Source organism: Paroedura picta, chromosome 9 (assembly GCF_049243985.1).
Source record: "Paroedura picta isolate Pp20150507F chromosome 9, Ppicta_v3.0, whole genome shotgun sequence".
Taxonomy (NCBI): Eukaryota; Metazoa; Chordata; class Lepidosauria; order Squamata; family Gekkonidae; genus Paroedura; species Paroedura picta.
The window spans coordinates 63,744,836-63,772,745 of NC_135377.1; the positions used below are offsets into that span (position 1 = coordinate 63,744,836).

A 27,910-nucleotide genomic window follows, 5' to 3' on the forward strand; every position below is an offset into this window, starting at 1 on the left:
AGATAAAGCTTTTCCTAGCAAAGACATGCAGTGATTGGAGTGGGAGGCAGAGGATTTCAGCTCCCCCCCCCATTATGTTAAAAGTTCTCCAAATGTAGCAGCTGGAGAGAATTCATAGGTGTGCTGAGAGAAACTGGTGAAGTTTTCAAGTAACGTTCCGCAATCATCTGTGAGATTTCCCCCATACCGTCCCCTTTGGCTTCCCTTCTCTTTCTGCATATCATCTGATCATTTTACTGATGGTCCCGCTTCCCCATTCTTTCAAACAACATCAAAAGCAAGTTTCCTTCTCTGTTCTTTGAGTCTTTTCATTCCCCTTCCTCTCCCGACACAAGCCCATCTTCCGACTGTGGGGAGCCGCGTCGAAAGTCTGGGACGAAGGAGAAAAAACGCTGCAGTCTAACCTATTTTGTGCCAGCGAGAAACCTGCTGTTTCTTTTTCTTCTTCTGGTCCAAATGATTCAGCCTTTGAATGGCTAGGGCTCCCCAGCAACCAGAGTAAGAAGCGGCCTTTCTGATTGGCTCTTGCCTGAGGAGTTCAGCTTTGTGCAGGCGCTCGGAATTCTAATCGGCCCAAAGAGAGAATTGCAGTGCTCATTCACTCCCCTTACAACCTTCCTAAATCACCCATCAGGCACGGCTGGCTTCAACCGAGCCCCCGCTGCACAGAGCTCGAGGGAAGCGGTGGAGCATCGTGCGCATAATTTCTTACCTGCACTGTGCCCTGAATACCATATGAGCTGCTGCCTTCTCCTCTTCCTTCTGTGGTAGTTTTGGAATGGCAAGCAGCCCTGTCAACTCGAGAGGGCATCATCAGTCTCTTATTGCTCTGGCTAACTCTGCCGGCGTGATGCTGTTGGCGTTCCCAGGACAGTGGGAGCCAGGTTAAAGCAAAAGGAATGCCAAATTCAAAGAAGAAATAATCTTTTGGGCTTGCTTTTGAAAGCTTTCGCAAGAATAGGAGCCACCTGGCTTGCAAGGGAGGAGGGGATAAATATTTCCCAGCTAGTATATGTGAGTGTCTCTGTTTTGCATTATGCTCTGGTCCCTCATGGAGGATTTAGAGGCAGGCATCCCTGGGGCACCAGGCTCACGGTGCACTTGTCAGGGGCTGTCTATTCAATTTAGCCACTTGGCAGCCGGAACAAGTAGGCCAAACGGTCCCTCTTTGCCTATGAAACTAGCAACACTAAATTGCGTGGTCAGCATGATGCTCATGTTTATTGGTTGGCTGGCTTATGGAAAATCGACAACACTGATGTTGACAACACATTACTTGACATGAGTACATTTTGATAACAAGCTACAGGAATAGGAGAAACACATTTCTTTTTAAAATTTGCTCCTGTAGGACATGAATAGGAACAAATTCTACTGCATAAATATGAACGTATACTTCCTCAGACGTAAAACTCTGTTGGTCTTAAAGGTGCCACTGGACTCAAAGTCTTCTACTGCTCCAGACCATCATGGCTGTCCACTTGAAACAACTGCACAGATGTATTTGTTTCTCCAGCTATGATACCCACTTTTACAATTGACCTCCAGGTGACAGAACTCATCGAAACATCAACAAAACCGTCATAAAATCCTGAGCAACAGTAGCTACCCTCCATCCACACCCTTGTCCATCTCTCGCCACCATCAGGCTGGTCATTCATTGGGGGTCCCTTTGGAGAGGGGAAGAACACTGCATGGAAAAAGTAGGGGGAGAAAAAGTGGAAAGTGGAAAAGTAGAAAGAGAGAACCAACTGGATAGTAGGTTGCCATGGTGTCAACCATAGGTCTGGTAGAAGACTGCTGAACTGCAGGCTATACAGAACTTTGATAGCTCCCTCAGGGCCCGCATCTCCATTGGCCATTGGCCACTCATTCCACCAGGTTGGCATCTACACATGCTTAGTCTCAGTTCTCACTTATACCCAGCATTGAACCTTGTTGTGACTGGACCTAAACTTATATTTTTTCATCTGCTTGTTCACTCTTCTATTTGTATGCTAATTTGCTGCCATTCCCCAGTCTACCAATTGCTGTAATCCAATCTCAGCTATATTTTTCATTCAGATACTTATGCATCTTGACTCTAACTAGCCCTTACCGGCAACTAATCCCTCCCACCTACTTTTGAGGCTTGTGGGAAAATGTTTTGATGTATCCGATGTAAACGTATGCAAAAGCCTATACCCAGGATTAAACTTTGTTGATCTTTCCCCCACTCCCCATTTCAATGGAATTTTAATGAAAATCCACCCAGGAGTCTATTTTAGTCTTGCATCTTTTCGAATGTTTCTTCCTTGTACTTTCCCTTCTCCTTTACAGCTTGGTGAGACCTTGCTTTATGTTCCAAGATATTTTTACAATCCTTAACCAGCTTTAGTCTTGTGATGGACTCTTTGCTAGGGTGGGTATCCGCATGAACAGTTGTGCCGTTGGCTTCCTCATACTGTACACACTCCACGTAGATGACGTACTTCTTTCTGTAGATCTGAACCACCTTGCTGATCTGCTGCCCTTTGCTATGGCTCTGGATGTCCTGAACTTCATCATCATTTTGGATTGGCATAGAACGAACATGGTATTTTTGCTTCAATTCCCTGGAATGGGGGAAAGACAAGAGCTTCCTGTGAATGCAAGGCGATGTGTTAAAGTGTCATTTGCGGTTCTTGCTGTGGTCTGAGGTCACAAATGGATTCAAAGTCATTTTGACTGCTGTTGCCTCACCAGCATGATGTTGTGGTTAAGAGCATCAGATTCTAATCTGGAGAACAGGGTTTGATTTCCCACTCCTTCACATGCAGCCAGCTGGGTGATCATGGGCCCGGCACAGTTCTCGTAGGGCTGTTCTCGCAGAACAATTCTTGTAGAGATCTCTCAGTCCCACCTACCTGACAGGTGTCTGTTCAAATTTCAAAGGCCTTTAATGGCATAATAACAAATTGTGGGGAGAGAGGAAGGGAAAGATGTTTGTTTGTAAGCCACTTTGGAACTCGTTCGGGTAGTGAAAAGCAAGGCTTAAAAATCCCAGCTCTTCTCTCACAGTGGCTGTCCAGAAAGAGCTTTGTTGGTGACACTGGACTCTAAATTTGTTCTGTTGCTTCAGAACAACATGGCCACCCACCTGGTTCTGTTGGGGCTGCAACTGATTATGCAGTATGAGACAGCCTAATGATAGAATGGTTATTTTCAGCATGTCAGTTGAGGACTCCAGAAACCCAGATTCTTATGCTCTCTTCCCCACGAAACCTGCTGGGTGACTTTGGACATTCACTGCCTCTTAGCTTAACCAACCTCACAGAGTATTTGTGAGGATAACATACAGGGGGGGCAGAACTCTGCCTCCCAAAAATCCTGCCCAACCTTTAGCCCTCGTTTCACTCCTGGGACGTCATACTTATTAGGATGACAATAATAGCGACAATCTGGATATTTGAAAGACGCAGTTCTTAGGGCATCAAAATGCAAATCAACTAGAAATTTCTGGGATATTGGAACTGCAGAATCCTCAGAGTTTTAATTGTATTACTATACAAAGCTGGGGTGGGGAAGGAGGAAAACCAAATAAAGAGTCCAACTACGTCCCATAAAATCTATTATGTGTGGCGAATATATCTAAATACTTTGAAAGCAGCACTTAATGAGAATATTATGATATTTTGATGGGGATTTTTCTTTTTGAACAATCTGTCTGCAGCAAATTACCGTTTCAGTTCAAAATTTTCACCCTGTAAATTTTGCTCTTGGCCTTCAAGCCATTATATCTCTTTAATCTTACCTAATTTAGTCAGAAAGGAAATGGAAATAGCAGGGGGTTCTCTCCTTAGAGAAAAAGAGACAGATTTTGACTGCTGTCCTTTCTTGTTATCATGCTTCAAAAGAAATATTCTCAGTGTTTGGAATTTAAAAAATACAGAAAAAAGGTAGTGCCTTTGAATTCTGTAGAATGCTATAGTTTCCTGAAGCCTAAAATTACATTGCTTTGGCAGGGTTAATTTGGATGGTACTTTCTGTTCGCAGAGTAATTAACACAGCAACATGCACAACCTGATTAAAAAAGAGATAAAGGTTTATTTCGGAATTAGCATACTTGGTAGGAAAGAGGAGAGACATATCCTATCTACATATCGAGCTGAGCGAGGGGGTAAGACTGAGTAGGGCACTTTTGAGAAGGGGGGGAATACAAGATACAAAACTGTGTATGGAACAGGTTGTAAACTAAAGTATTCTCAAGAATAATCTCAAAATTGATTGAAGTACATCTTCAGATAAGCTTCTTATTCAAATACACTTCTCTGTAAATTAATGATTTAATTTATCAATATATATAGTATGATGACAAGTATAGCAGTAATGAATTTGTTTCATTCCACTTCTTCAGATACTGAAAAACTAACAATATACTGAAAGATTAGCAACCTAGTTGTACCACATTAATCAAGAACAATGCTCTTTAATTCAATACCACATAGTGCTGTGTTTAATTATGTTTATCACATAGTGCTGTGTTTAAATCCATATCACTCACTGTACATATATTCCTCTAGACCTAAGCCTTATACAGCATTCAATTTTAGCACATTTGCTCATCTGCATGCCTTTAGTTAAATGCTGGCTTTCAAGTTTGGTAACTGCACAATTGTCTCTGTGTCCCAACCATCTGTTCCATAGCCAGGAACAATTCTTGCAATCACAATGTTTAGTAAAGTTTGCTTTCTGAAGACAAGTCTCAAGAGAACATAAATTCTGATGTTCTAAATTCGTGGTGATCAGCAATTCCCTGAGTATGCAAGGAAGGGCCACAAGAGAAAAACACCGACACATCCATTTCTGCCCACACAACTCACAATCTGCTTAAGTTAATAAAATCAACATTTTAGTTCATAATAAAAACATTTATTTAATGGCTGCCACTTAAATCTGATTGGAACTTCCTCACCATTTCCTGACAATCCCTCCTTATTTGTTTGTTTGTTTTTTATTTAGATTTTTAGCCCGCCACTCTTCAGAGATTCATGGTGGGATACAATATATAAAATCTCCATAAGACATCATAAAACCCCCACCCCAATGACAGAACAGACAAACATGGGCTAGAATAAAATAAAACAAGATTGGCAGCATAATCCCCCCCTCCCATCCCAGTAGCCGTCCACCTCTTGGGCTGGAGTACACGGAATGTTGCTGCGTAGCCATCTGATCAGCATTTGATTAAAATTCTTTGTCAGTCTTTTCAAAGTGTCTCTGGGTGTATGTTTCCTCAAACTTATTTATAAGTTCTGTGAGGGACAAATTACTCTTAGATTCAATCTGAGACCCTGCATTTTCATGACTCTGGCTGGCGTATTAATTTCCTTTTCTGAATTCCTCAGTTGCTCAGCCAATCCAAGCATTTCATTCAGATGATGGTGAAAATTACCTCCCTCTTTCATTTTAGGACTGAAAAGTTTATTTTGTAGATAAATCTGGCTCTTTACCAAAGAATTCATATGCAGCCTTTCCAGGTCACATCACTTAATTTTGGCTGTTGGCATCTGAATGATTCTTAAGATATTTCTGTCAGTTAAAGCCTTAATTATGGCCCCGTTTGGCTTTTCATTGTTGGTGGCCCAGGTTTTCTGCTTCGCCAGGTCATCATCTCCTGGTCAGGCATCCTAGATAATGTCCCATAAGCCTGTTTCCAGAAGATGAGTCTTCATTTGTTCTCTTCAAATTAGATAATTGTTCTCTGTGAGCCTATCTATCAAATGACCATTATATTTACCAAAGGAGGTTGCCATCTTTGTTACTTTATTCTTGCCTGATCATGCCAAGAGCTTTCAGCAATATTTCTACCTTTAATCAGAGAGGTGCTTAATCTGGGCCACCCTAACCCCTGTTGGCAAAGTAATTAACACAGCAATGGTGCACAACCTGATTAAAGAGAAGATAAAGGTTCATTTAGGAGTTAATATATTTGAAAGAGGAGAGACATATATAGGTTCTGTGGACTGTGTGCACCGGAGGATTTTGTCCCCTGTGCTTACACAGGAAGAGGCGGGACATGCCCACTGCCATGTATAATCAGTCCTGGAGTGTCTTCTCTTTTTCCTTTGTACTCCAGACACATTGCCTTTTCCAACAATTTCTAGGTGTTACAAATGCTGGATGGCAATAAGCAGTCTTTAAAACAGTCTTAGCCCCAGGTTCCAATGAATCCCTCCCTCGGCTACCCCCTGTAAAGTTTTTCTGTGGAAGCCCAGAGGCTAAGCACAGGTACATCTCATGGAAGGCCATAGCAGAATTACATATACTCAAAGCAAAATACACACATACATTGGCAAACCTGCATGATGTGAACAAAGTGCAGTCCTGACCTGGATGTCTCAGGTTAGACTGGTCTCATCAGATCGCAGAAGTTAAACAGGGTAAGCCCCTGTGGGTAACTGGCTCTGAGAGCCAGTTTGTTGTAGTGGTTAGGAGTGGGGACTTCTAATCTGGCGAGCCGGGTTCGATTCTGCACTCCCCCACATGCAGCCAGCTGGCTGACCTTGGGCTCACCACAGCACTGATAAAGCTGTTCTGACCGGGCAGTGATATCAGGGCTCTCTCAGCCTCACCCACCTCACAGGGTGTCTGTTGTGGGGAGAGGAAAGGGAAGGCGACTGTAAGCCGCTTTGAGCCTCCTTTGGGTAGAGAAAAGCGGCATATAAGAACCAACTCTTCTTCTTCTTCTTCTTCTTCTTCTTCTTCTTGAATGGGAGATTACCAAGGAAGACCTGGGTCACGACCCAGAGTCAGACAATGGCAAATCACCTCTGAATGCATCTTGTCTGGAAAACTCATACATTTCCTTAATGCAGGCTTTCTTAACCAGAGTTTTGGAAAACCCTGGGGGTTGTTGATGGCCCTGGAAGTGTTTCTTGAATGGGTGGCAATTTTTAAAATACTTTAAATTTTATTAAACATTCATCAGGTGATATGGTTATTTTGACTTGTGTCCCCCAATGGCCAATGGTGGGCCTGGAGGGGGTGGGAAGGGGAGGGGCCCCAGGTGGGCACGTGCACAGCTCTGCTTCCCAGCCATATTCTGCACAATTGTGTCACTTCTGGGGTTTCTCAGTGCCTGAAGAATGTTCCAGGGGTTTCCCAATGGTAAAAAAGTTGAGAAAGGCTGCCTTAATGGAAGGAATATGGGGGCTGGAGCTGTCTGCCTAGGATTAATTTTTTAAAGGAGACACAAAGCATTGCAGGCTTAGACTGCTAAACAGTCTTTTACTCTGAAGTTGCATAAAGGGGGAAGGCTATGTCAGCTTCCATCCTGCCTCACTCCCCGGAGATATTCTGGCAAGCTTTACAGAAAACAGTTTTTAATTGGGATGCATAAAAAACGTTTGGCTCAGTTCCTGTAGCGTATTCATAATACATCTCACGCTGTTGTCCATTTCAATATTATAATTATCTATAATTACTATTAATAATATAGCTGTTGCACTGTCTTGATTGCAAACAGACCATTTTCATTTGGAAGCCTCTTAGATTAAAATTGCTGCCTTGTTTTATTAATACAGCCCCCCTCCCCATTTTTAATCTGCAGCATCCTGTAATATCCAAAGTATCAATGCATGACAAACATTGGAAAACATAGACTCTCTCTCTGGTGGGCTATAAGTAGCATTTCTCTGTTTGAGCACATAGATTTAATTACACATCTGATAACTTGGGCTTCAGCAGCAGAGCAATACTGAGCAGGGAGAGAGAATGTGGTTCTTTACAAACGTATTTCAAACTGTTGCCCTTAACATGATCTCAGCCCTAAGGAGAGTCACTGCTTTCAAAATAGTGCCCTTTGCCCAAAAGTAGAATCTCATAGTGGAGGGTGGCCTTCTCCTTCCCTTCCCCCTTCCCTTCTACAGGCAGTGGTTAAAAAAATGATGAACTCTAATCTGGAGAACCTGATTCCCCACTTCTCACATGTAGCCAGCTGGGTGACCTTGGGCTAGTCATAGTTCTCTAAGAGCTGTTCTTGCAGAGCAGTTCTGTTAGAGCTTTCTCATCCTACCTACCTCACAGGATGTCTGTTGTGGGGAGAGGATGAGAAAGGTGTTTGTAAGCTGCTTTGGGACTTCTTTGGGTAGTGAAAAGTGGGGCATAAAATCCCAGCTCATTTTTTCCTTTCCTTTTCTTTACAGAGGATCTGAAGAGCAAAGTCTTATTGAAGTGTGAGAGCAGAGCAACTGCGAAGAGGTGATGCAGAAGAGGTTAAAAAAAAAGGGGGGGGGGAAATCAGCAGTTTCTACAAGACTTTTGCACATGGAGCTGATGGTCTAGGGTGCAAAGAATTGCAAGGCCTCTGGAAAAAAGGGAATGTGTGACTATAAAGCCGACATCAAACATTGCTGCATTCAAGACAGTTGCTCTGATGGCTTAAAGAAAAGGGTTTGCCTTATAATGGAAGCATTTTGCCTTTCATTTCTTATTTTGCTCAAAGCCATCTGGTCCTCACTGTACTTTTAAGTGGGAGGAGTTTCTATGACAAATGGAAACAGGGGAGCAGAGAATAGAGGGCTTGCCTAGGCAAAAAAACAGACAAAAACCAAATCAACCCCAACCCCCTAATACCTTTGTGCATCTGAGATGTTTGTTTGTTGGGTCACTTGTGAATGTGTTCGTTTGTTTGGCAGCCTGATCCACAACTTGGGTTGTGAGCTCTGTATGGGGAACTACCTGGATATTTTCGGGATGGGGCCAAGGAAGGGGAGGGGAGGGATCTCAGTAGAGAGGCTGTAGATTTAACCTGGGACCTTCCTTCTGCATACAAAGCAGACACTCTACCATTGAGCCACAGCCCCTCCCCTACTTGACTTGAAATTGCAACGCTGGATGACACTTTTACAAGACTTCTGCTTCTGGGGTTGCCTTGCTTGTATGCTTAGAATCTGTGTCACACATAGTCCTAGCCTTGTAGCCCCTCCCATTCCTCTGGTGGCAGTGTTTAACTATACAAACAGGGCGAAGTATGAAGCTGCTTAAAAGAATAAAATACTTTTATTTATAAGAGAAGCAAACTTTGTACAGAAAAAGGAGAAGGAGACCTAACTGTCTAACTGTTCTGATGACTTCACTGTGTCTATTGTGGAGGCAAGCAGGGAGGAATTGTGCTCAAAGGACCAGGAAGTCTCCAGTTGTGTCAGTCAGGACACTGGAGGAGACTATTTGAAAAATTTCAGGAAGTTCCTGTTCTAGCTATGCTAAATACACATCTCCTCCAATGCCCCCTGTAGGATATTCCTCATATGCTCTTGAATCATGCACCCTACAGATCTTGCATATTCCAACACCCTCAGCTCTTCTTGTGCTCCCCCTCCAGAAGCTATTTCACTTTTTGGCTAATGTCTTACATCAAATTAGTCCACACAGGTCAGTGTTGCTGATTCTTAACTAGCAGAACTGTGGGCAGAGAACGGTCTTCTTCAACATCTTTCTTCCTATGAGGAAGTGCTAAAGCAGAGATTCCCTCACATTGTACTCACTGCACTTTCCTGGTTCCTGCCAAGTGTTTGCAGAAAGTGGGCCGGGCCCGGTGGGGCCTTATGCTCAGCAGTGCTTTGAACTGTCCGTTGCAGATTGCATGGATTGTGCAGATTTTTAGGTTGCTTTGGTAGCACCAGGTGTCCTGCTGAAATGTGTCCCCAACGAGGATAAATTTTAGCACCAGAGTGGATCTGGCACTACAATATGTTCCCTATGGTCCTCACAGTAAACTGCGGAGCTTTATGCTCCACAGCACTGCGGTTTCGGTGGCCCGATGGGCTAATGAGAGTTCTGTATGACCTCACTCCCTGACATACGGGGTTAGCTCCATCTGCTCAGGTTGCCAGGTACCCCTTGCAGCCAGTTGGAAGTGGGGCGGGGATGTACTGTGAACAAGAGGGGCCTAGGTTGGTATACACTAATGTAATGCCTCGTAGCAGACGTTTTGTGCTTGTGTGACCACCTAGGGTTGCCAACTCTTGGTTGGGGAATACCTGGAGTCTTTGAGAGTGGAACTGGGAGTGGGTGGGATGTGGGGCGGGAAGAGATCACAGTGGAGTATAACCCTATAGAGTCCACCCTCTGAAGCAGCCTTTTTCTCTAAGAACTTTCACCTGGGGATGAGCTATCATTCCAGGTAATCCTAGGTCCTACCTGGGGACTGGCATCTCTATGACTACCCTATTTTGAAATTCCAACAATTGCCACCCTCCAAAACTGAGGACCCTGGGATAAAAAGCCTGGAGTTCTTCAGTTTAGCAAAAAAGTTGAGACACAAAAAGAGGATTTCTTCTCTTAAAGAGCAATTAAACTGTGGCATTCTCTCCCAGTGGACATAGCATACCTTGCTTTAAGGGTGGATGAAACAAATTAATGGAAGCTAAGCCCATTGATGACTATGGTGACCAAGCAAAACCTTCTCATGCACAGGCACTAAGATGCTGAAAATCAGTGATAGGAGGTAACATCATGGAACAGTCTCATTCTCTTTCCCCAGTATGTTGTCCTCTTAGGGAAAATGGCTGGTCACTATGTGAGAAAGGACGCTAGCAGAGAGGGACCACTGGTGGTCTGATCCAGCAGGAGTTCTTTTACTTCCTTATGCTGAGATCTTTCGGACGGAGATGCCAAGGAAGAAACTCAGGACCTCCCACACACTAAGCAGTACCACTGAGACAGACCCTATCCCTCTGCCTAGAAGTATGATGCTCTAGTTGTTTTTTGAGATGCCGTATAAGACAGCAAGAAGCGGAAAAGGGCAGCAAGGGGATCTGCTTCAGCAGAGCTGGAGTCACATACCTCTGCAGCTGTTGTTACACAAGCTTCAGTTTTTTCAAATGCCTCCTGCCAGAACTTAATCTGAGTCTCATCTTCCCATCACAACAGGCAGCCGCACCTTTCAGCTATTTTTTTCCTTTTCTTTCTGCTTCAGGTGCAGCTGGAAAGAACTGCTTCCTTTTGGCTCCCTGGACTGTTCTCCTTTGTATCCTTTCAGCCATTCGCTGTTGTCCAAAAGGCCAACAACTGGGGGGAGGCGGTGCTCTTATCAATGTGGACCATCTTTTCTCAGCAAGGACATGGAAGCGTCATTCCTCAGGCTTCCCTTTGCAATTTATTGGAAAGGCACAGGCACAATACTTGCTCAGATTTAGCAGGCCTTCTCATTGTGCACAGGCAGCTTCTGAAAACCCAATTACTGCTTACAGCAGGGTTATTCTTGTGTCCCGTTGCGGTCGTCCCGTCCCCCCCCCCCCATATTATTCCAGATAGTTGCTTGGAACATTTCAGCATACTGCTATTGTTTACTTCCTCCCCAGCCCCCCTCTGTATTGCATATCCTGATTGTTTCCTTCTTTGTCTCATTTAAATACCATAATGCCCTACTGTTAGTATTATTGCTGTGTGTTTTTAGTAGCGCTGATCCAAAAGAGCGGGACTGAATTGTGCGGAGAAAACAGCAGAGTAGGGCCCTATGCAAATGGGACCCCCTGTCGGGAAGCAATTATCCGGCGCTCCCTATTGTGAAAACAGTGGTGTTTTTCTCTCAACTTTTCAAATCCTCTGCAGTTGAGCACATGGTGAAACTGGGCTGCCTTGTTCTCCACTCCCACCCCCAGTCACTAGACCAAAGATCACTGGGCATATTCTGTAGCAATCCCAACACAGCGACTGGTTATTTATCACCATCATGTTTTATTTATAGTGTCAGAAATTACTAGGCACTGCACCATAAATTATTTAAAAGACGGTTCTCTGCCCACAGGCCCAGTTGAAGATAATAAGCTGTGAATAAGGATACAGGCCTTCAGGTGGGATCTGGGGACCCCCAGAAATTGCAAATCATTTCCAGACTACAGTTCTCGTGGAGAAAACGTTACACCCCACCAGGCCTGTGTACAGGATTTTAAAAGGGGGAGGGTTATAATGCATTTCAGTGCACTTTGTGGAACTTCTCAATTTGTTCGTTCTCACTTTTTCTTGAATTTTTAAACTTTTTCTGTCTCGTACCATTGTTGATAAGTTTTCATTGATCCAATGAGTTGTTTTTTGTATTATTTCTTTTATTTAACCTTTTTTTGAGGTTAACCCCCCCCAAACCCTCCAACCCTCCCAGTCCACAAGAGAAGTGCTGTGCTGTGATTGGTGGCTTGCTGTGATTGACAAGCCAAGGAGTGGAGGGAGAAGTTCGGCTTGTTTTCCCTTGCAGCCTTGTCAGGAGGCAAAAAGCCAGGACAATGAGGCAGAGGGAAATGCAGGAGGGGTCTCCCCGTGAGGAGGGCTGCAAATGCGAGATTTAACATCCCGCATTTGCAAGCAGGAAGCCACTCATGTTTTGCTCCTCCATGTGGAAATAGTCTAAATTAAGACATTAAAACGTAAAACCATTAAAACTTTTATAATCGAATATACCGACTGATTTGCCAGCAGACATTACGGTTTTCAGATTTTGGTTTTGGAGGTGGTGGATGAATCCACATAGAAGGAGCTGATGGATGTTTTATTTCAGGTTGTCATGATACTCACTGGCTTCAACCAAATGCTGGGCAGAAGTGCTCTGTCTTGCAGGCCCTTTGAAACTGAACCAGCTCTGAGAGGGCCCACAGCTCTTCCAGGAATTTGTTCCACCAGGTTGGGGCCAGGACTGAAATCATCTACTTCCTAATCCTTTAAGGTGGGGATTGAACCTGAGGCCTTCTCCATACAAAGCAAAAACTAATAAATTAAAGCCAGCCAGTCTCTTAAGATCAAGGGATGCATGAAACTGTAAATTTTAATTCTTTGAAATGTTATGTTATGATAGTGGAGCACATATTTTCCCAATGTAACTTCTTTTGAAAATTTCCAAAATTCCATTATTGCTCTTATAACTCTTTGATAACCACCTAATTTATGTTTTACGCTACTTTGGGGTCTATTTTACAACTGCTAAACTTCTCCTTTTGCTTGCTGTTGCTCTCATTCAATTGCTCTTATTACCCCGAACACTGAGTCATCCCAGCTCGTGCTTTGCTCCAAGAAGGTCAGTTCTTATTTTTAAAAGTATGTTATGTCTTTGAGGCTCTGGGGGGGCAGGACTTTTGAGGCTTGTTGGAAGAGGCAGTGAGTCTTAAGACGTTTTCGTAATAGTTTTATTTGCAAAGATTCAATGGAATGAAGAATTCTCACTAATCTCTGTTACCTCCTCTACTGTTTCTTCCATATTAAACCTGCTGCTTTTCTCACAGGCATATCCCCTTCCCCTGAGCAAGGAAAGGGCCACTTTCTCCAAACTCTCCTGGTAGATGATTATCACCCACTGGGAAACTTTAGCCAACCATTTTGTGCCAGCAACAAAACAAATGGAATGCAATCAGAAGCTGCAGCTTCAAGGGGGAAGGGAGCGACTTTTAACCCCCCAATCAAGGGGCGGGGGAAGTTATTTATTTCATTTTTTTAAACAGAATTTTGATTAACATGATTAGGAAACTCATGTCTGCATTTTCATCATGAGGCTTTTGACCTGGCGTGGCCAAACTGTGGCTCTCCAGATGCCCACGGACTACAATTCCCAAGAGCTCCTGCCAGTGCATTTGGAGAACCACAGTTTGGCCACCCCTGCTTAGTTTAGACACTACAAACTTTCAAAATTAATAGGGTTGCCAGGTGGAGGTGGGCTGGCGGTGGGGGGGTGGATTGGGGGGACATGGTTGGGAGCTCCCCGACACGCTGAGGTCACACAGAAATAATGTCAGCACATCAGAGGCAATGCTCCGGTTTGGGGAAAAACTCTCTCGTAGAGTTTTGCCCACAAACCAGAGTGAGCAGCATGCCATGCAGCCACTCCCCCTCGGAAACTTGCAGAGCTGATATTGTCGCTCTGCCCCAGACACCATCTGCTCCCGTTGTACATACTTGCTCCCCCCCCCAAAAAAAAACAACTCATAGTGCTGGCATTTGTGGCCCCAGATACCACCTGCTATTGTTTTGAATATCCACTCCCCCCCCATCCAAAACTCATGGAGTCAGCATTTGCAGCTCTGCCCCAGACTCCACGTGCTGCCATTGCACCTATCTGCTCCCCCACAGCCTGCCCTCCAAATTTCAGGTGGGAGTAACACAATGACTTGTGAAACTCCAGCTCTGCAAGTTTCCAGTGGGTGGGTGCTAGTTGTTAAATGCTGACTCCATGTGTTTAGGGGGGAGTGGCCTGTGGTGATGGGCAGTGTCTCTGGTAAAGCCACTAACACTCCTCTACAAGTTTTGGGCTGGGGGGGGGGATTCCACCACTTTCTTAAACCCCCCAAATGGGGGTGCCCCAATGGGGGTCTGGAATCTTTCAAATTGAACCCGAATAGTCATGAAATCCCTTCTTAGATCCAGAGACCAGAAGCAAGTAGTTAAGGCAACAGCCAAGGCATTTGGTTTCTCTTCTGACATTTTACCATTATGGATCCCTTGTTCCTTCTTTGAAGTGACGTCCTGCCTCTTAGGACAGCAAAGTGCACTGAACTGGAGGAGTTCAAACACCAGCCCAACAAACCAGCCAGAGAAAAACTGGTGGGGCACTTTGTAGAATAAGTACAGTTTACTCAGAGGCAACAGTAACTCAGCAAGGGGTCCTTCTCATGCCAGGCTAGCAAAGGTTCTAAGCATTGGAAAAGGACAAATGCTTAACATTGAGTTTAATTACACAGTTCTGCTGAATCTGTGAACTTAGTCAAGTGTCCATGTGCATAACAAGACATACAATATACCTCAGGGAGATAAATAGCCCATCAATATTTCTCTCCGAGAGGACACTTAGTGAAAAAGATATCTAATAATAGGAGCACAAGTCAGCAGAGCAGAAAATGGCGGAGCTGACAACGCAAGTCTGTCATGGCAGAGACGGATACACAGGTAGCTGCGGGGGGCCTTGTTCTGACACTTCAGGGTCTCTGCCTCAGCACTTTGGCACTTCTAGTGGTACTTCTCAAGGAACAGAAATCCTGAGCATCTGGCATTTGCATAGCACACAACTGGCAGCGTGAGAGGTGTTATGAGGAAATATATTTAAGTTTTCCATTGATTGCTCCTGTAAGAGACAGCCTGGTGGTGTGGTTAAGAGTGGTGGCTTCTAATCTGATGAGCTGGGTTTGATTTCTTGCTCTTCCACATGCAGCCAACTGGGTGACCTTGGACTAGTCACAGTCCTGATAGAGCTGTTTTCATAGAGCAATCCTGTCAGACCTCTTTCAGCCCCACCTACTTCATAGGGTGTCTGTTGTGGGGAGAGCAAGGGAAGGCAATTGTAAGTCCCTTTGAGACTCCTTCAGAGAATGAAAAATGGAGTATAAAAACCAAGTCTTCTTCTTCTGGGGAGTGTACGTGCCTCATGCTGGTTTGAGCCGCGGAATCAGAGTCATGTGCCTTGGAGCAGGACTCCTAAGGATAACCCCATCCCCATCTCACACTCCCTGGAGAGAGGCCCAGAGTTAGCTTCTCCGCTTTGGTTTGAGAAAGAGCTGGAGATGTGGGGCTGGATCTTGGGGGTGGCAGGGTTTGGGGAAAGGCAGGAACTCATCAGGGCATGCTGCCATAGAGGCCTTCTTCCAAATCACCATTTTCTCCAGGGGAATTGATCTCTTCAGTCTGGAGATGAGCTATAATTCCAGGGGGTCCTCAGGTCCCACCAGGGGGAGTGAACCTCTCTCCTTCCACTAAAGTGAGTGTTGGGGTAGGGAAATGGTGGTGGTGGTGGTGGGAACGTCCTGTGGGAGGCCCCCAAGGAAGTGAGAGGTTGAACCCTTTCCTCACCAGGTTGGGCTGCGCTCACACAGAGGTTGTCCCTACATAAAGTTGCCCATCTCCAGGTAGGTTTGGAGTTGCCCCAGAATTACAACTGATCTCTGGACCATGGAGATGTGTTGGGGAAAGGGTTGCTTTGGAGGGGGACCCTATGGCATCACATTCCTACTGAGCTCTCTCTTTCCCCCAAACCAAGCCTTGCCTGTGCTCCACCCCCAAATCTCCAGGTCTTTCTCACCCGAGAGCTGGCAGCCCTATACATCCAACTGTGATTGATTACTGTAGCCCAGAGATAATGCAATCTCTACTGGTGTGTGGAGGCACCCCTGGATTGTTAACCCTGAATTTAGCACTACCAAGGGGGGATTTTTCAGGTGCAGGCAGATCTGTGTGGAATAAGCAAAGGCAGGATTCCACCCCCCACCCCACCCTGCCCCCATGCTGCAAATACTCTAGTCCTATAGGGACAGCCAACTCCCAACTTGAGCAGTGGGGGCAGAAGTAGGGATATAAACTCTAGGTTTGGAAATTCCTGGATATTTGGGGGTGGAGCAGTGTAATTTGGGGAGGGAGGGATCTCAGTAAGGATACAATGTCACTCTAGGACTTCTGTTTCTCCTACACTATGATATACCATTGAGTCTGCCCTCCAAATCTGCCATTTCCTCCAGGGGAACTCATCTATATAGCCTGGAGATGAGTTGGAATGCCAGGAGATCTTAAGGTTGGCAGCTTTAGAAAGTCCCCTTTCTACTTTCCACATCCTGCCCAGAGTCAGGTTATTCTTTCTGCCTTTTGCAGAATGGGAGCTTTGCGTACTACTTTTCATGGGTCTACTGATCTGAATACCTCTCACTGGGAGACTTTTCAGTTTGTTTCCTGTTTTCCTTCTGCATAGAAGTGAGTTTTCCAAGTTTGTGGGTGGCCCACTTTCAGTGGCGGCTGGCACAGAGCAACCGAGAAAGAATGATAGTTTCCTTATAGTTGGCGGTACTCACTGCTGAATCAAAGCAGAAGCCAGCAGCAGCCAGGTTCTGTGTCAGTTTTGCTATGAGTACTGGAGGGATTCTTGAGATCATGGCTTCAGAGTGCCAAATGCAGAGAGCAAGCAACTCAGAACACTCTTGAATTCCTCAGAAAAAAATGGAACAGTGGAAGTGACTGAAGTTTGTGGGAGAATTGAATCCAGTTCTAGAAGACCGAAAGCTGGACCTCTTCCAATACCGTCTCCCCTTCCAATACCGTGTTGGCTCCAGTGTAAGAACTGGATGGCAGGCTCCAGAAATGGATAAAGGGAAGTGGTGGTGGTGGTGGGGGTTGTCTGGGCATGAACTTCTAGTGTGTGCTTGCTTCTTATGAGAGAAGAATATCTACTGTACTTGAAATCCCATGGGAATAGACTTGCCAACTCTGGCTTAGGAAATTCTGGCAGATTTGTGGATTTACTAGGGAAGGGGAAAACTCAGTTGGGATGTAATTCCATATAATCTACCCTCCCAATTTCTGCCAGAGAAACTGATCTCTGTAGTCTGGAAATGAGTTGTAATATTACTACCATTTCTGCATGGAGGGCTAAAACGCCAGTGGCCTCCTGCTTGCAAATATGAGATAATAAAGGAGTTTTCAGCTCTCCTCATGGGGAGACCCCTCCTGGGTTTTCCCTTTGCCCTATGGTGGCTTTTTGTCCCCTGACAAGGTTGCAAGAGAAAACAAAACTTCCCCCCCCCTACACTCCTTGGCTTGTCAATCACAGCAAGCCACCAATCACAGCACAGCAGTTCTTTCGTGGTCTGAAACTTTCTCTTTCCCCCGAGCCCTGAAATTATTATTTTTTTAGAAAGACACTTCCACATAGCTATGCTGTAAAGCCACAACAGAGATGCATCTTTAATAAAAACACTGCCCCATTGCTATGGAGAAATGCCAGAATGATACAGCATTACCCCCCTTTTTGGATTTGTATTTTTTTGGACTTTATTTATGTCTGGGTAGATTCTTGAGAACCTGTATATGGGAAACTGGAGCCCAAAAAATCATTCTGTGTAAATGGAAGGCTTCAAAACAACAGGCATGCATGCGTGGATGACCAGAAGAAAGCTTCTTGATCACCCCCCCTTCCCCTTTCATTCCCCAGCTCCAAAAAACATAAATGGCTCTGTGTTTTGCCTGCCTGATCCCAAAAAGACAGTGGACACTTTAAATAAGATTTTATTTTACCTTTGACGATGTAGTTTTGTGGTAAACACAGACCACACCATTAAAAAAATACTCAAAGCAGGAAATGGAGAGGGGAGTGTGGATGCAAGGGTGGGACAACCCAACACAGACTACTGCGCCTTTCCCCCTCCATATGGGCTTGCTTCTGGTTGCTCACTGATGGGATGTGAGATAAAGGTGGTAAATCCACATTTTGCGATTTTTCTTATATCAAGGCAAATCTTGGCAAAACTCTAACCAGCCCCTGGATAGCCCTGGGATGCAGGCAACATTATGTGGAGGGGGCTCTAAAACCTGCCAGCAACCAGAAGCTGTCCAGGAAAAGATTCCTCATGTGGAAATGGTCCAGATTTTCTCCAGCCCTGCCTGGGGGGAGAGCTGAAAACTCCCTGGCAATGCCTAAATGTAAATGATAGCAAATGATCTGTTTAGCCATGTATCTGTGTTTAAATTCTTTTGCTTTATGAATTCAAGATGAATTTACCTGGAGTACTGTGTGCAGTTCTGGAGGCCTCACTTCAAGAAGGACGTAGATAAAATTGAAAGGGTACAGAGGAGAGCGACGAAGATGATCTGGGGCCAAGGGACCAAGCCCTATGAAGATAGGTTGAGGGACTTGGGAATGTTCAGCCTGGAGAAAAGGAGGTTGAGAGGGGACATGATAGCCCTCTTTAAGTATTTGAAAGGTTGTCACTTGGAGGAGGGCAGGATGCTGTTTCTGTTGGCTGCAGAGGAGAGGACACGCAGTAATGGGTTTAAACTTCAAGTACAACGATATAGGCTAGATATCAGGAAAAAATGCTTCACAGTCAGAGTAGTTCAGCAGTGGAATAGGCTGCCTAAGGAGGTGGTGAGCTCCCCTCACTGGCCGTCTTCAAGCAAAGGTTGGGTGCACACTTTTCTTGGATGCTTTAGTATGCTTTAGTATCCTGTGTTGAGCAGGGGGTTGGACTAGATGGCCTGTATGGCCCCTTCCAACTCTATGATTCTATGATTCTAAGATATATCATCCATCCATCTATCATTGTCTGTCTGTTGGACATTTGGTCACACTGAATGTTCTGTTTTGATTTTTGAGGTCAACTGTACTTCTTTTGGGCAAAGCCAAAACCATTTCCCTAAAAACACAGCAACCTCTTTTGGTTTCTGTTTACCTTCATCTATTTGTTAATTCTGTCGCAGCCAACCATTATTGTCTTTGCTGGGGCTTTCCCCCCAACCAATCAGGGATCACATTATGAACATGATGATTTCACATGCTGGGTAGTCGCTGAGGACAAATAAAGGCTATTCAGAGCGAGACCCCTGCTTCCTGATGAGACAAAGCATTTCATTGCCTTTCAAGAAATGGCTTCAGTGGGGCTCTTTTCCACAACGAGCCCCCTCCCCGATGATCCCTCCCTTTGTCTTAGCATTAATTAGACACATACACACTCTATCACAATTGCAAAATACATTAAAACAAAACCAGTTGGTGGAGAGAGTGCTTTGAGCCTCTCTGCTTCCATGGCAAATTTCCAAGACAACAGAAGCCCAGCATACTGTCACTCCACATCAGCTCTGCCTGTCTGAACTCCTCAATGAGGAAACACAGGGGGAAAAGAGCAATTACTTTCCCAAAAATCCTTGGGCAAGCCTCTGCCGTGGTTTGAATAATGCATCTGTATTTTAAATTACACCCACTCTGGAGATGCTCATTATATTCACAAGAGGGAGAAAACACAATCAGGGGGATTCCTGCAAATTCAAGATGGATCTCAAAGCACTTTAGTAGTCAGGTGACGGAGCAACAAGGACAAGAGCTGTCGTTTGCCAAGGCTGGGGCAGATGGAGGGAGGGGCATGGGCTTAGTGGAGAGCGCAGGCACGGAACACATATGTGTGGCATTGCGGCAAAATGGATATATCCCTCCCTCGCTCCCTTCCTCTCTAAAAGTACCAAACCTGACTGGAGCTAGCCATCCTGGAGATATTCCGTGTTCTCATTTTCCTAGTTTGGGTTTTTTTATTGCTTTGTCCCCCCTCCTCCTTTTCCATATGTATTTTGTTCCCTCTGCTGGATGATTAGAAATTACACCACTGTGTGGCTGGCATAAAAACCAGCAAGATCAGGTCATGATGGAGGTGAGACCTTCAGGCACTGCAATAGCAGAAGTGGCTAGGCAATTTGTTGCATTCTTGGGGGCAGCATGCAGCATAAAAGTCATTTCTGTAATCACCACGCTGACTCCTTATCCTTCTGATTTCCACCTAGTTGAGATGGGAACCCAGTGGGAGTCTCAGTGGGTAATGATAGATTCAAGTGAGTTACCTTTTATTCTATTTTATTTATATACCACCCCTCTCCTGCAACTCAGGGCAGTTTACTATGACAAATTTTCATGGTACAGTACAATGATTTTCCATACGACATTTCAAATGGTAGAATTTGTAGCAATAAAATATTTAACTTGGTATTAGAACATTTCAACTCCACAACTCAGCGGTTGTACATTGTTTGCTGCTCTGCAATTTCAATTGTTCCATCTGCAAGACATAGTTGTTGGTGGGAGGGGCCTCTGGGCTCTAGATAGGTGGAGTTGCTTCACTGGCCTTGACTGAAAGGTTGGCGGAAGAGCTCCATTTTGTAGGCCCTGCAGAATTGTTTCTGGGAGCTCATTCCACCAGGTGGCTGCCAGGACAGAAAAAGCCTTTTTTCTGGTCGAGGCCAGATGAGGCTCCGTGGGGCCAGGGATCACTAGCTTATTTGTATTTATAGAGTGCAGCGCTCTCTAGGGGTCATAGGCAGAGAGGAGGTCCTCAGGTACTCATGGCTCAGACCATGTATGGCCTTGAAGGTGATTACCAAGACCTTAAGCCTGATCCAGTATTCAACTGATAGCCAGTGCAGCTGTTTGAGCATGGGCTGGATGTGAGCCCTCCAAGGTGTTCTTGTGAGAACCCTGGATGCTGTGTTCTCCATCAGTTGTAGCTTCCGGGTCAGGGATAAGGCTAAGTCCGAGCAGAGCGAGTTACAGAAATCCAACCTAGAGGTGACCATCACCTGGATCACTGTGGCTAGATGATCTGGGCACAAGTAGGACACTAGTATCTTAGCTTGGTTCAGGTAAAAGAAAGTTAGCCATGCTGCTCTTGTGATTTGTTCTTCCATGGAGAGGGAGGTGTCCAAGATCATGCCCAGGTTCCAGGGTGACTGTGCTACTTGTAGCTGCACCCTGTCCAGGCAGGGCAGTCACTCTTCCTCGCCAGGTCCCTCATCAGGACTGAGTTTCAGGCAGCTCTGCTTGAGCCAGCCCATCACTGCTTCCAGACATCTGACTAATAACTGCTTCCAGACATCTGGGGGTGAATCAGGGTGGCCAACCATCTCTCAGCTCTCTCAGCCTCGCCTATCTCACAGGGTGTCTGTTGGGGGAGAGATAGGGAAAGGTGTTTGTAAGCTGCTTTGGAAGTCCTCTGGGTAATGAAAAGTGGGGGTATTTAAAAAACAGCTCTTCCTCGTAAAGCGAGTGTTTTTTTTCTTTCATGTGACAACTGCAGCAAGGTGATGCTTGCAAGAAGACGGAGACAAGAAGATATACCAAAAATAAAAGACTGTATAGAAAAGTTGGGAGAACTGACCAAACTGGCAAAGCTTACTAATCTAGTTAATGGAAGACCAGCAGAAGAATTTGAAGAACATTGGGGGTATTTCTCACAATATTTAGCCAGATAGGTATATATGTATTAACTAAATATGAATTAATATTTAGCCAGACAGGTATAGGTATTAGCAAATATGTTAGTAGGGTGAACTGACTTGTTATGGAACTATAATCTTTTGTTCTTTCTTTTTTCTGTTATTCTCTCTCTTAAATAAAATAAAGGCTGGAGTTATCCAGCATTTTAAACAAACAAACAAACAACAGTGCTTCCACTTCATTTAGTGTGTAGTTTTTCTTAAAATTGAACTCCTATAAAACAAGTAAATATTGGTTTATATTTATTAAGATCTCTAAACAACGTATTTATTTTTATGGCATTGCTGAGCCTGTTGCAGTTCATTGAAAGCACATTAATGCCAATTATCTTCTTAATTCCAGGCGGCTGTATCCCATTAAAGTCTTATGCAGAGGGAGGGGTGCAGTGTGCTCAAAAAGAATAACAGAAGGCTTCTTTAGCCTTCAAATCAATGGGGTCCTTTCCTCGGTATTTTATGTCCAGGGTCCTCTGCTATGAGAAATAAATGGCTCAGCTGAGGTGCATAAAAATATCAGTAAGGCCTTAATCTCTTTCAAACTGTCAGTAATTGTCTCTTTTCCTTTTCTCCATGGACTTCCCTCCCTTTCTATGGGGGCTCAGATCACGAATGTAGCCCGGACGGCATTTTTCCAGCTATGCCAAGCGCGGCTAGTAGCGCCCAACCTGTCCTCGGAACACTTGGCCACAGTGATCCATGCAACTGTCACTTACAGATTAGACTTCTGTAACTCGCTCTACACTGGCCTACCCATGTCCCTGGCCTGGAAATTACAACGGGTACAGAATGTGGCTGCGAGGGTCCTCACTAGGACATCTAGGAGGGCCCATAGCCAGCTGGTGCTGAAACAACTGCACTGGTTATTAGTTTCCTTCTGGATCAAGTTCAAGGTCTTGTTTTGACCTTTAAGGCCATACACGGCTTGGGTCCTACCTACCTGAGGGACCACCTATCTGCTCATGCCCCCCTCCCCGGGCTCTTCACTCTGCAGGCATGAATCAGCTGGTGGTCCCGGGACCCTGGGACATTCACTTGACCTGGTGGAATGACCTCCCGGAAGAGCTAAGGGCCCTGACAGAGCTATCAAAGTTCCGCAGGGCCTGTAATATGGAGCTCTTCTGCCAGGCATTTGGTTGAGGTTGGGGGGGGGGCAGAGTTACAAACTGGGGTCCTGCCCAATGCTGAGCACTGTATTTCTGGCATGGAAGATCTGTGCATGAGTAAGTTGGTTTTTGAAGATGCAGCAGAAAATTGAAACAGCTGATTGGAATAGAGGGCAATTGTCATTTTTAAAATGCCATCTATGGAATTTGGTTATGGTAAATGTTGTTGTATGGAATTGTGGGCTTTAACTTTTATTTAGTTTTATGGGATATGTTGTTTTATTGTTTGTAAACTGCCTTGAGACAACCTAGTCAAGAAAGGTGGAATATAAATCAAATTATAAATAAATATATACATAAATACACAAATAAAATGTATAATTACGAGGTTTTCTTGGCTTTGTCAAAGGTGGGCTGGGAAGTGCTGGCAGAAGTTGGCTGCTTCTTAAAAGAGAATCCAACTCTAAGCTTTTACTCAGAGGGCTTATTTACATTCCTCTTACGAAAAAGAGTTGGTTCTTATATGCTGCTTTTCTCTACCAGAAGGAATCTCAGAGCACCTTACAGTTGCCTTCCCTTTCCTCTCCTCACAACAGATACCCTGTGAGGTGGGTGAGGCTGAGAGAGCCCTGATCTTACTGCTCAGTCAGAACAGCTCTATCAGTGCTGTGGCGAGCCCAAGGTCACCTGACTGGCTGCATGTGGAGGAGGAGTGGGGAATCAAACCCGGCTCGCTACATTAGAAGTCAGCACTCCTTCTAACCACTACACCAAGCTGTCTGTCTGGAGGCTAGACATTCATATCCTGAAAGACACGAACTGGAGTAATTTGAGACTTTCACAGAAACTGTTTTCCTATTTTGTGGAGCTACATGCATGCACCTTCAAGTCTTGCTTTGAATTTTATGATGCAAATCTGGCATGCCGGACACCTGAAGAAACTGCTGTCTAAAAGCGGTCTTTGCTTTTTACTGACACAACAAGATTTATTTAGGACTTGGGCTCAGAGATAGTTTTGGGAAACAAATACACCTTCTGAAATAAATTTGAATGTATTCTGAAGGCTTGTGGGAGAGGGGGAGAGTAATGGATGGGCTCATTACTGGAGCACTTGACACCATCCATTCATATTGAGTGAGAGATGAAACTGACGAGGCCTGTCTTGAAGGATGAATAGAGGAAGACATTTCATCTTCACATAGCTGTAGTAGAATTCAATTGAGATGTTGAAAGCAGCTACTTACATATATTTGTTTATCCTGCCCTTCTTCCAAGAAGCAGTGCCCCCTTTATCCTCACAGCATTTATGGGAGTTAGGACAGGCCGAGTGACTGGGAATGGTCTAATGGCAGAGCGGGGATTTGAATGTGATCTCCCCGATCTTATCCTTAAACTTCTGGATGAATCAGATTATCTAGATCCTTTTCAATCTAGTTTTGGCCTAGAAATGGGATCCTAGGAAATGCCATATATTTGCCAGGCAATAGGGAGAATGCTTCTCTATTGGCTTAGTGATTGTGGGGATGCTGGACATGGGGATCAACTTCTGCTCCTCCCCAGACTACAAAGATCAGTTCCCCGGAGAAAATGCAGGCTTTGGAGGGTGGCCTATGTGGCATTGTATCTCACTGAGTTTCCTGACCTCCCCAGGCTCTGCTCCTAAATTTCCAGGAGTTTCTCAAACTGGATCTGGCAACCCTACCCTCTCCCAAATCCTCTAATGGTGGTCAAGCAGATGGTCTAAGGCAGCTGTCCCTAACCCCCAGTCTGGGGACCAGTATCGGTCTGTGGATCAGTCGGTACCGGGCCGCGGTTGCTCCTCATCCTCCTCCCCAGCTGCTGCCTCGGGGGCTGCCCTGCTCACCTTTGGTGTTCTCCAGTGGCTGCCATGGCTGGGGCTCCCCATCGGCATGGCACTGCTGCTGGCAGCGCCCCCCAGTGGGCAGCGGGAGGTCAGGGGCGCCGGCAGGAAAGCAAGCGGAGCAGGGGCTCAGGCGGCGGTGACGTCCCTCAACAAAAGACTACCCCCCCCCCCCCGGCCCTCAGTAAAATTGTCAAGCGTTTACTGGTCCCTGGTAATAAAATGGTTGGGGACCACTGAAGGTTCAATTCATGGCATCAAAAGGCTTAGGGAGTAGGTAATGGGGAAGACACTGGATAGTCACTGTTTTGGGTTGTGCAAGTATCAACCTTTCAGTCATGAAAGGGTTAAGCTGAAGTTTCTCTAAGCTAATAGCAAGTTTAGTATGGAACCAATTAGGTGTAGAGTAGATTCTAATAATAAAATAAAATAAAAATTCTTCCCACCAGAAAAGGGGAAGTTTCATTCTTGATGAGGTAACTTGAAGATTGACTATTGGCTCTTTGTAGCCATTTCTTTTCTCCACTGAGAAAGCATAAGATACAGGCTAGCTATATCAGCAAATAATGAACTTACTTGCTGTTCCTCCCCTTTACTGTTCTTTGGCTCTCAAGATCAAATAAGCACAGTGTGTTTGCAGAGATCAGGCTTAGAACATTCATAATATAAGAAACTTGAATAAATAAAAATAGAAAGAGCACATCAGGGACTGTTCAAGTATCGGGCTGGCCAAGGATATAAAGAAATGGCAAAATTCATAATCCTGCTCACAATTACTGTAGTTATTTGTACACTGTACATCAATAAAATTTCCTGGCTACAGGCCTGCAGCCTAAACCCAAACTCTCAATTTATCCTAAATGAATTAGGACAAGCTAGAAAATCTTAACGTTGCAGCAATTTAAAAGTTCATTGCCTTAGCCCTCATTGTTTTTACTTCTCCCACCGTCCCAAAGAACACATGATTAAGTTGGAATCCCTAGGCTCACGGGAATTGTAGACCATGGACATCTGGAGGGCCGCAGTTTGACTACCCCTGCCCTAGGGGAACAGTTAGTTCTTCATGTCTTGTGCCTCCCTGACCCCACACTAGATAAGAGACAGCTTCTTTCCCATGTCCTGAGAATTTATGATTTCCACTTTGAGACTCCATCCCCACCCTTCATTCTAGTATCCCTTCTCCTAGTGGGAAAATTTACTCTATCTTGCCTTTTGGCTGTTTCAGTCTCTGTCCCCTTTAGGTGTACCTTTAAGACCAACAAAGATTTAAGCTCATGCCTTGAATAAATCTTTGTTGGTCTTAAAGGTGCCACTGGGCTCTGATTTTATTGTGCTGCTTCAGACCAACAGGGCTGCCCATTTGAATCTACCCTTTAGGTGTGACATCCCAACAAGGTGTGAGATGTTAAATCTTTTGTTCTTATTTCCGTGAAGTCATTAACTGGAGAGCTGTGTGCTGGGGGGTGGGGATGGAGAGGGATGACTAATCTTTTTAAGTTTTCCTTTTGCCAGTGTCCATCTTGCAGCCAGGTTCCATCTCACAGGGACAATCCCAGTGTTGGCATTATAGGGGTGATTAATAAGGTGGTGGGCCTATTTACACAGCAATCCTACACAAAAAGTTGATTGGATTGTTTCACATTGTTAGGAAAGAATACACGGAAAGAACAGACTGAACACCTAGGAGCAGGTTAACAAATCATCTGTCGAAAAATCTGCTTCCTGTTTGCAGCTGGCAAACAGAACATGAGCCAAATCAGGTGGTGTTCAAGATCCCTAGCTGGATTGGGGCTTGGCTTGTAAAATATGATTCATCAGCCATAAAATGGGTTAGATTTACGGTGCCAATTTGGCACATTACTGGTTTATATGCCCAAATTTACTGCATGACAATTCGTTGAAAATAATTTCCTGGCATCGGGTTTTCTTTTCAGACAAAGGGTAGACAAGAACGTTCTAAAAGTTTATAGCGTTATATTGAGTTCTTAATTACTACTTTGTGTAAGGTTCGGGGGGGATAGGCAGGAGGGGCAAATGGGAGGGCTAATGTTCTGTAATGAGTCTGTAATAGGCTTAAAAAAATCTGAGCAACAGTTTTAGTAATGATAGTATTCTAGGTCATGCTTTTTTCTTATGCAAATAGATTTCATTCATTCATTCATTCATTCATTCATTCATTCATTCATTCATTCATTCATTCATTCATTCATTCATTCATTCATTCATTCATTCATTCATTCATATTTCCCTTGGTGTGGCCCAGACATTGAGGGATGACAATGAAAACTAATGAGCAACTAGATTGTTCTTTTCAAAAGCTATCTTAGAATATGTTTTGGATCAGGTCCCTTCAACAAAGAGGAATGGTTCTGAACCATTCCGTCCTGAATGTAGAGAATGTGTACCACCTATCAGTATGGCAGACAGCAAACTTAATTGGATTTTTTTGAAACAAGACTGATGTTGCTTTTGAAATTAGAATTTCTAGACTTTGTGCTTGCTTTTGCACCTTCATAATTCTTATTCACCTTATACATTTGTACATAAATGCATTAGTATGAAGAAAACCTTGGTCTCTACTACAAGGGAAAATGCCCCTTGTAAGGGCTGAGGCCAATTTGATACTGAAAGAGGCAACAAGGAATAAGGAAAGGTTAGTGTTCTGGTGCTCAGAATGTAGGAAAGTGATGCATTTTGCTGAAATCACTGATCTGGGTCTCTTAATTGTGCTATGGCCTCACCTACGGTGGAAACTACCTGAAAAAAAAACATCCTGCCCCTTTAACAGAAATATAATGAAATGTTATATACCAGATGATGACTTCTTGCCTCTGTGCTATGTAAGGTGGACACGTCTCCCAACTAGAGAAGAAGGTCTGTTTTTTTATACCCTGTTTTCACTACCTGGAGGACTCCCAAAGTGGTTTACAAACATCTTTCCCTTCCTCTCCCCCCCAGCAGACACCCTGTGAGGTAGTTGGGGCTGAGAGAGCCCTGAGAACTGTGACTGGTGCAAGGTCACCCAGCTGGCTGCATGTGGAGCAGTGTGTCAGGAATCAGGCTGAGCCCAGCCGGTGGAGTCCCAAGTGAAAGCGCATCAAGAATCCAACAGTCGGTTGCAAATTCCAAAATAGAGCTTTATTAGGCAAAGTCCACAGTTAGCTAAGCATGCCAAGATCTTCCTAAGCAAAGATCTTGATAATAACAAAGTACAAGT

General features: G+C 44.6%; 1 long non-coding RNA gene and 1 pseudogene across 1 annotated transcript in view; one reads left to right on the plus strand and one right to left on the minus strand.

Annotated features, from left to right (window-relative positions):
• The window catches only part of LOC143845072 (uncharacterized), a 36,255-nt gene extending 14,137 nt beyond the window's left edge, over positions 1-22,118 (plus strand). The window contains exons 2-4 of the long non-coding RNA XR_013234273.1: positions 8,166-8,220; positions 10,940-12,679; positions 21,531-22,118. This is a non-coding gene — a long non-coding RNA (uncharacterized LOC143845072). The remainder of the gene's footprint in view (positions 1-8,165; positions 8,221-10,939; positions 12,680-21,530) is intronic.
• Positions 2,264-2,701, minus strand: LOC143844267 (large ribosomal subunit protein uL24 pseudogene; annotated as a pseudogene).
• Positions 22,119-27,910: the final 5,792 nt, after the last annotated feature.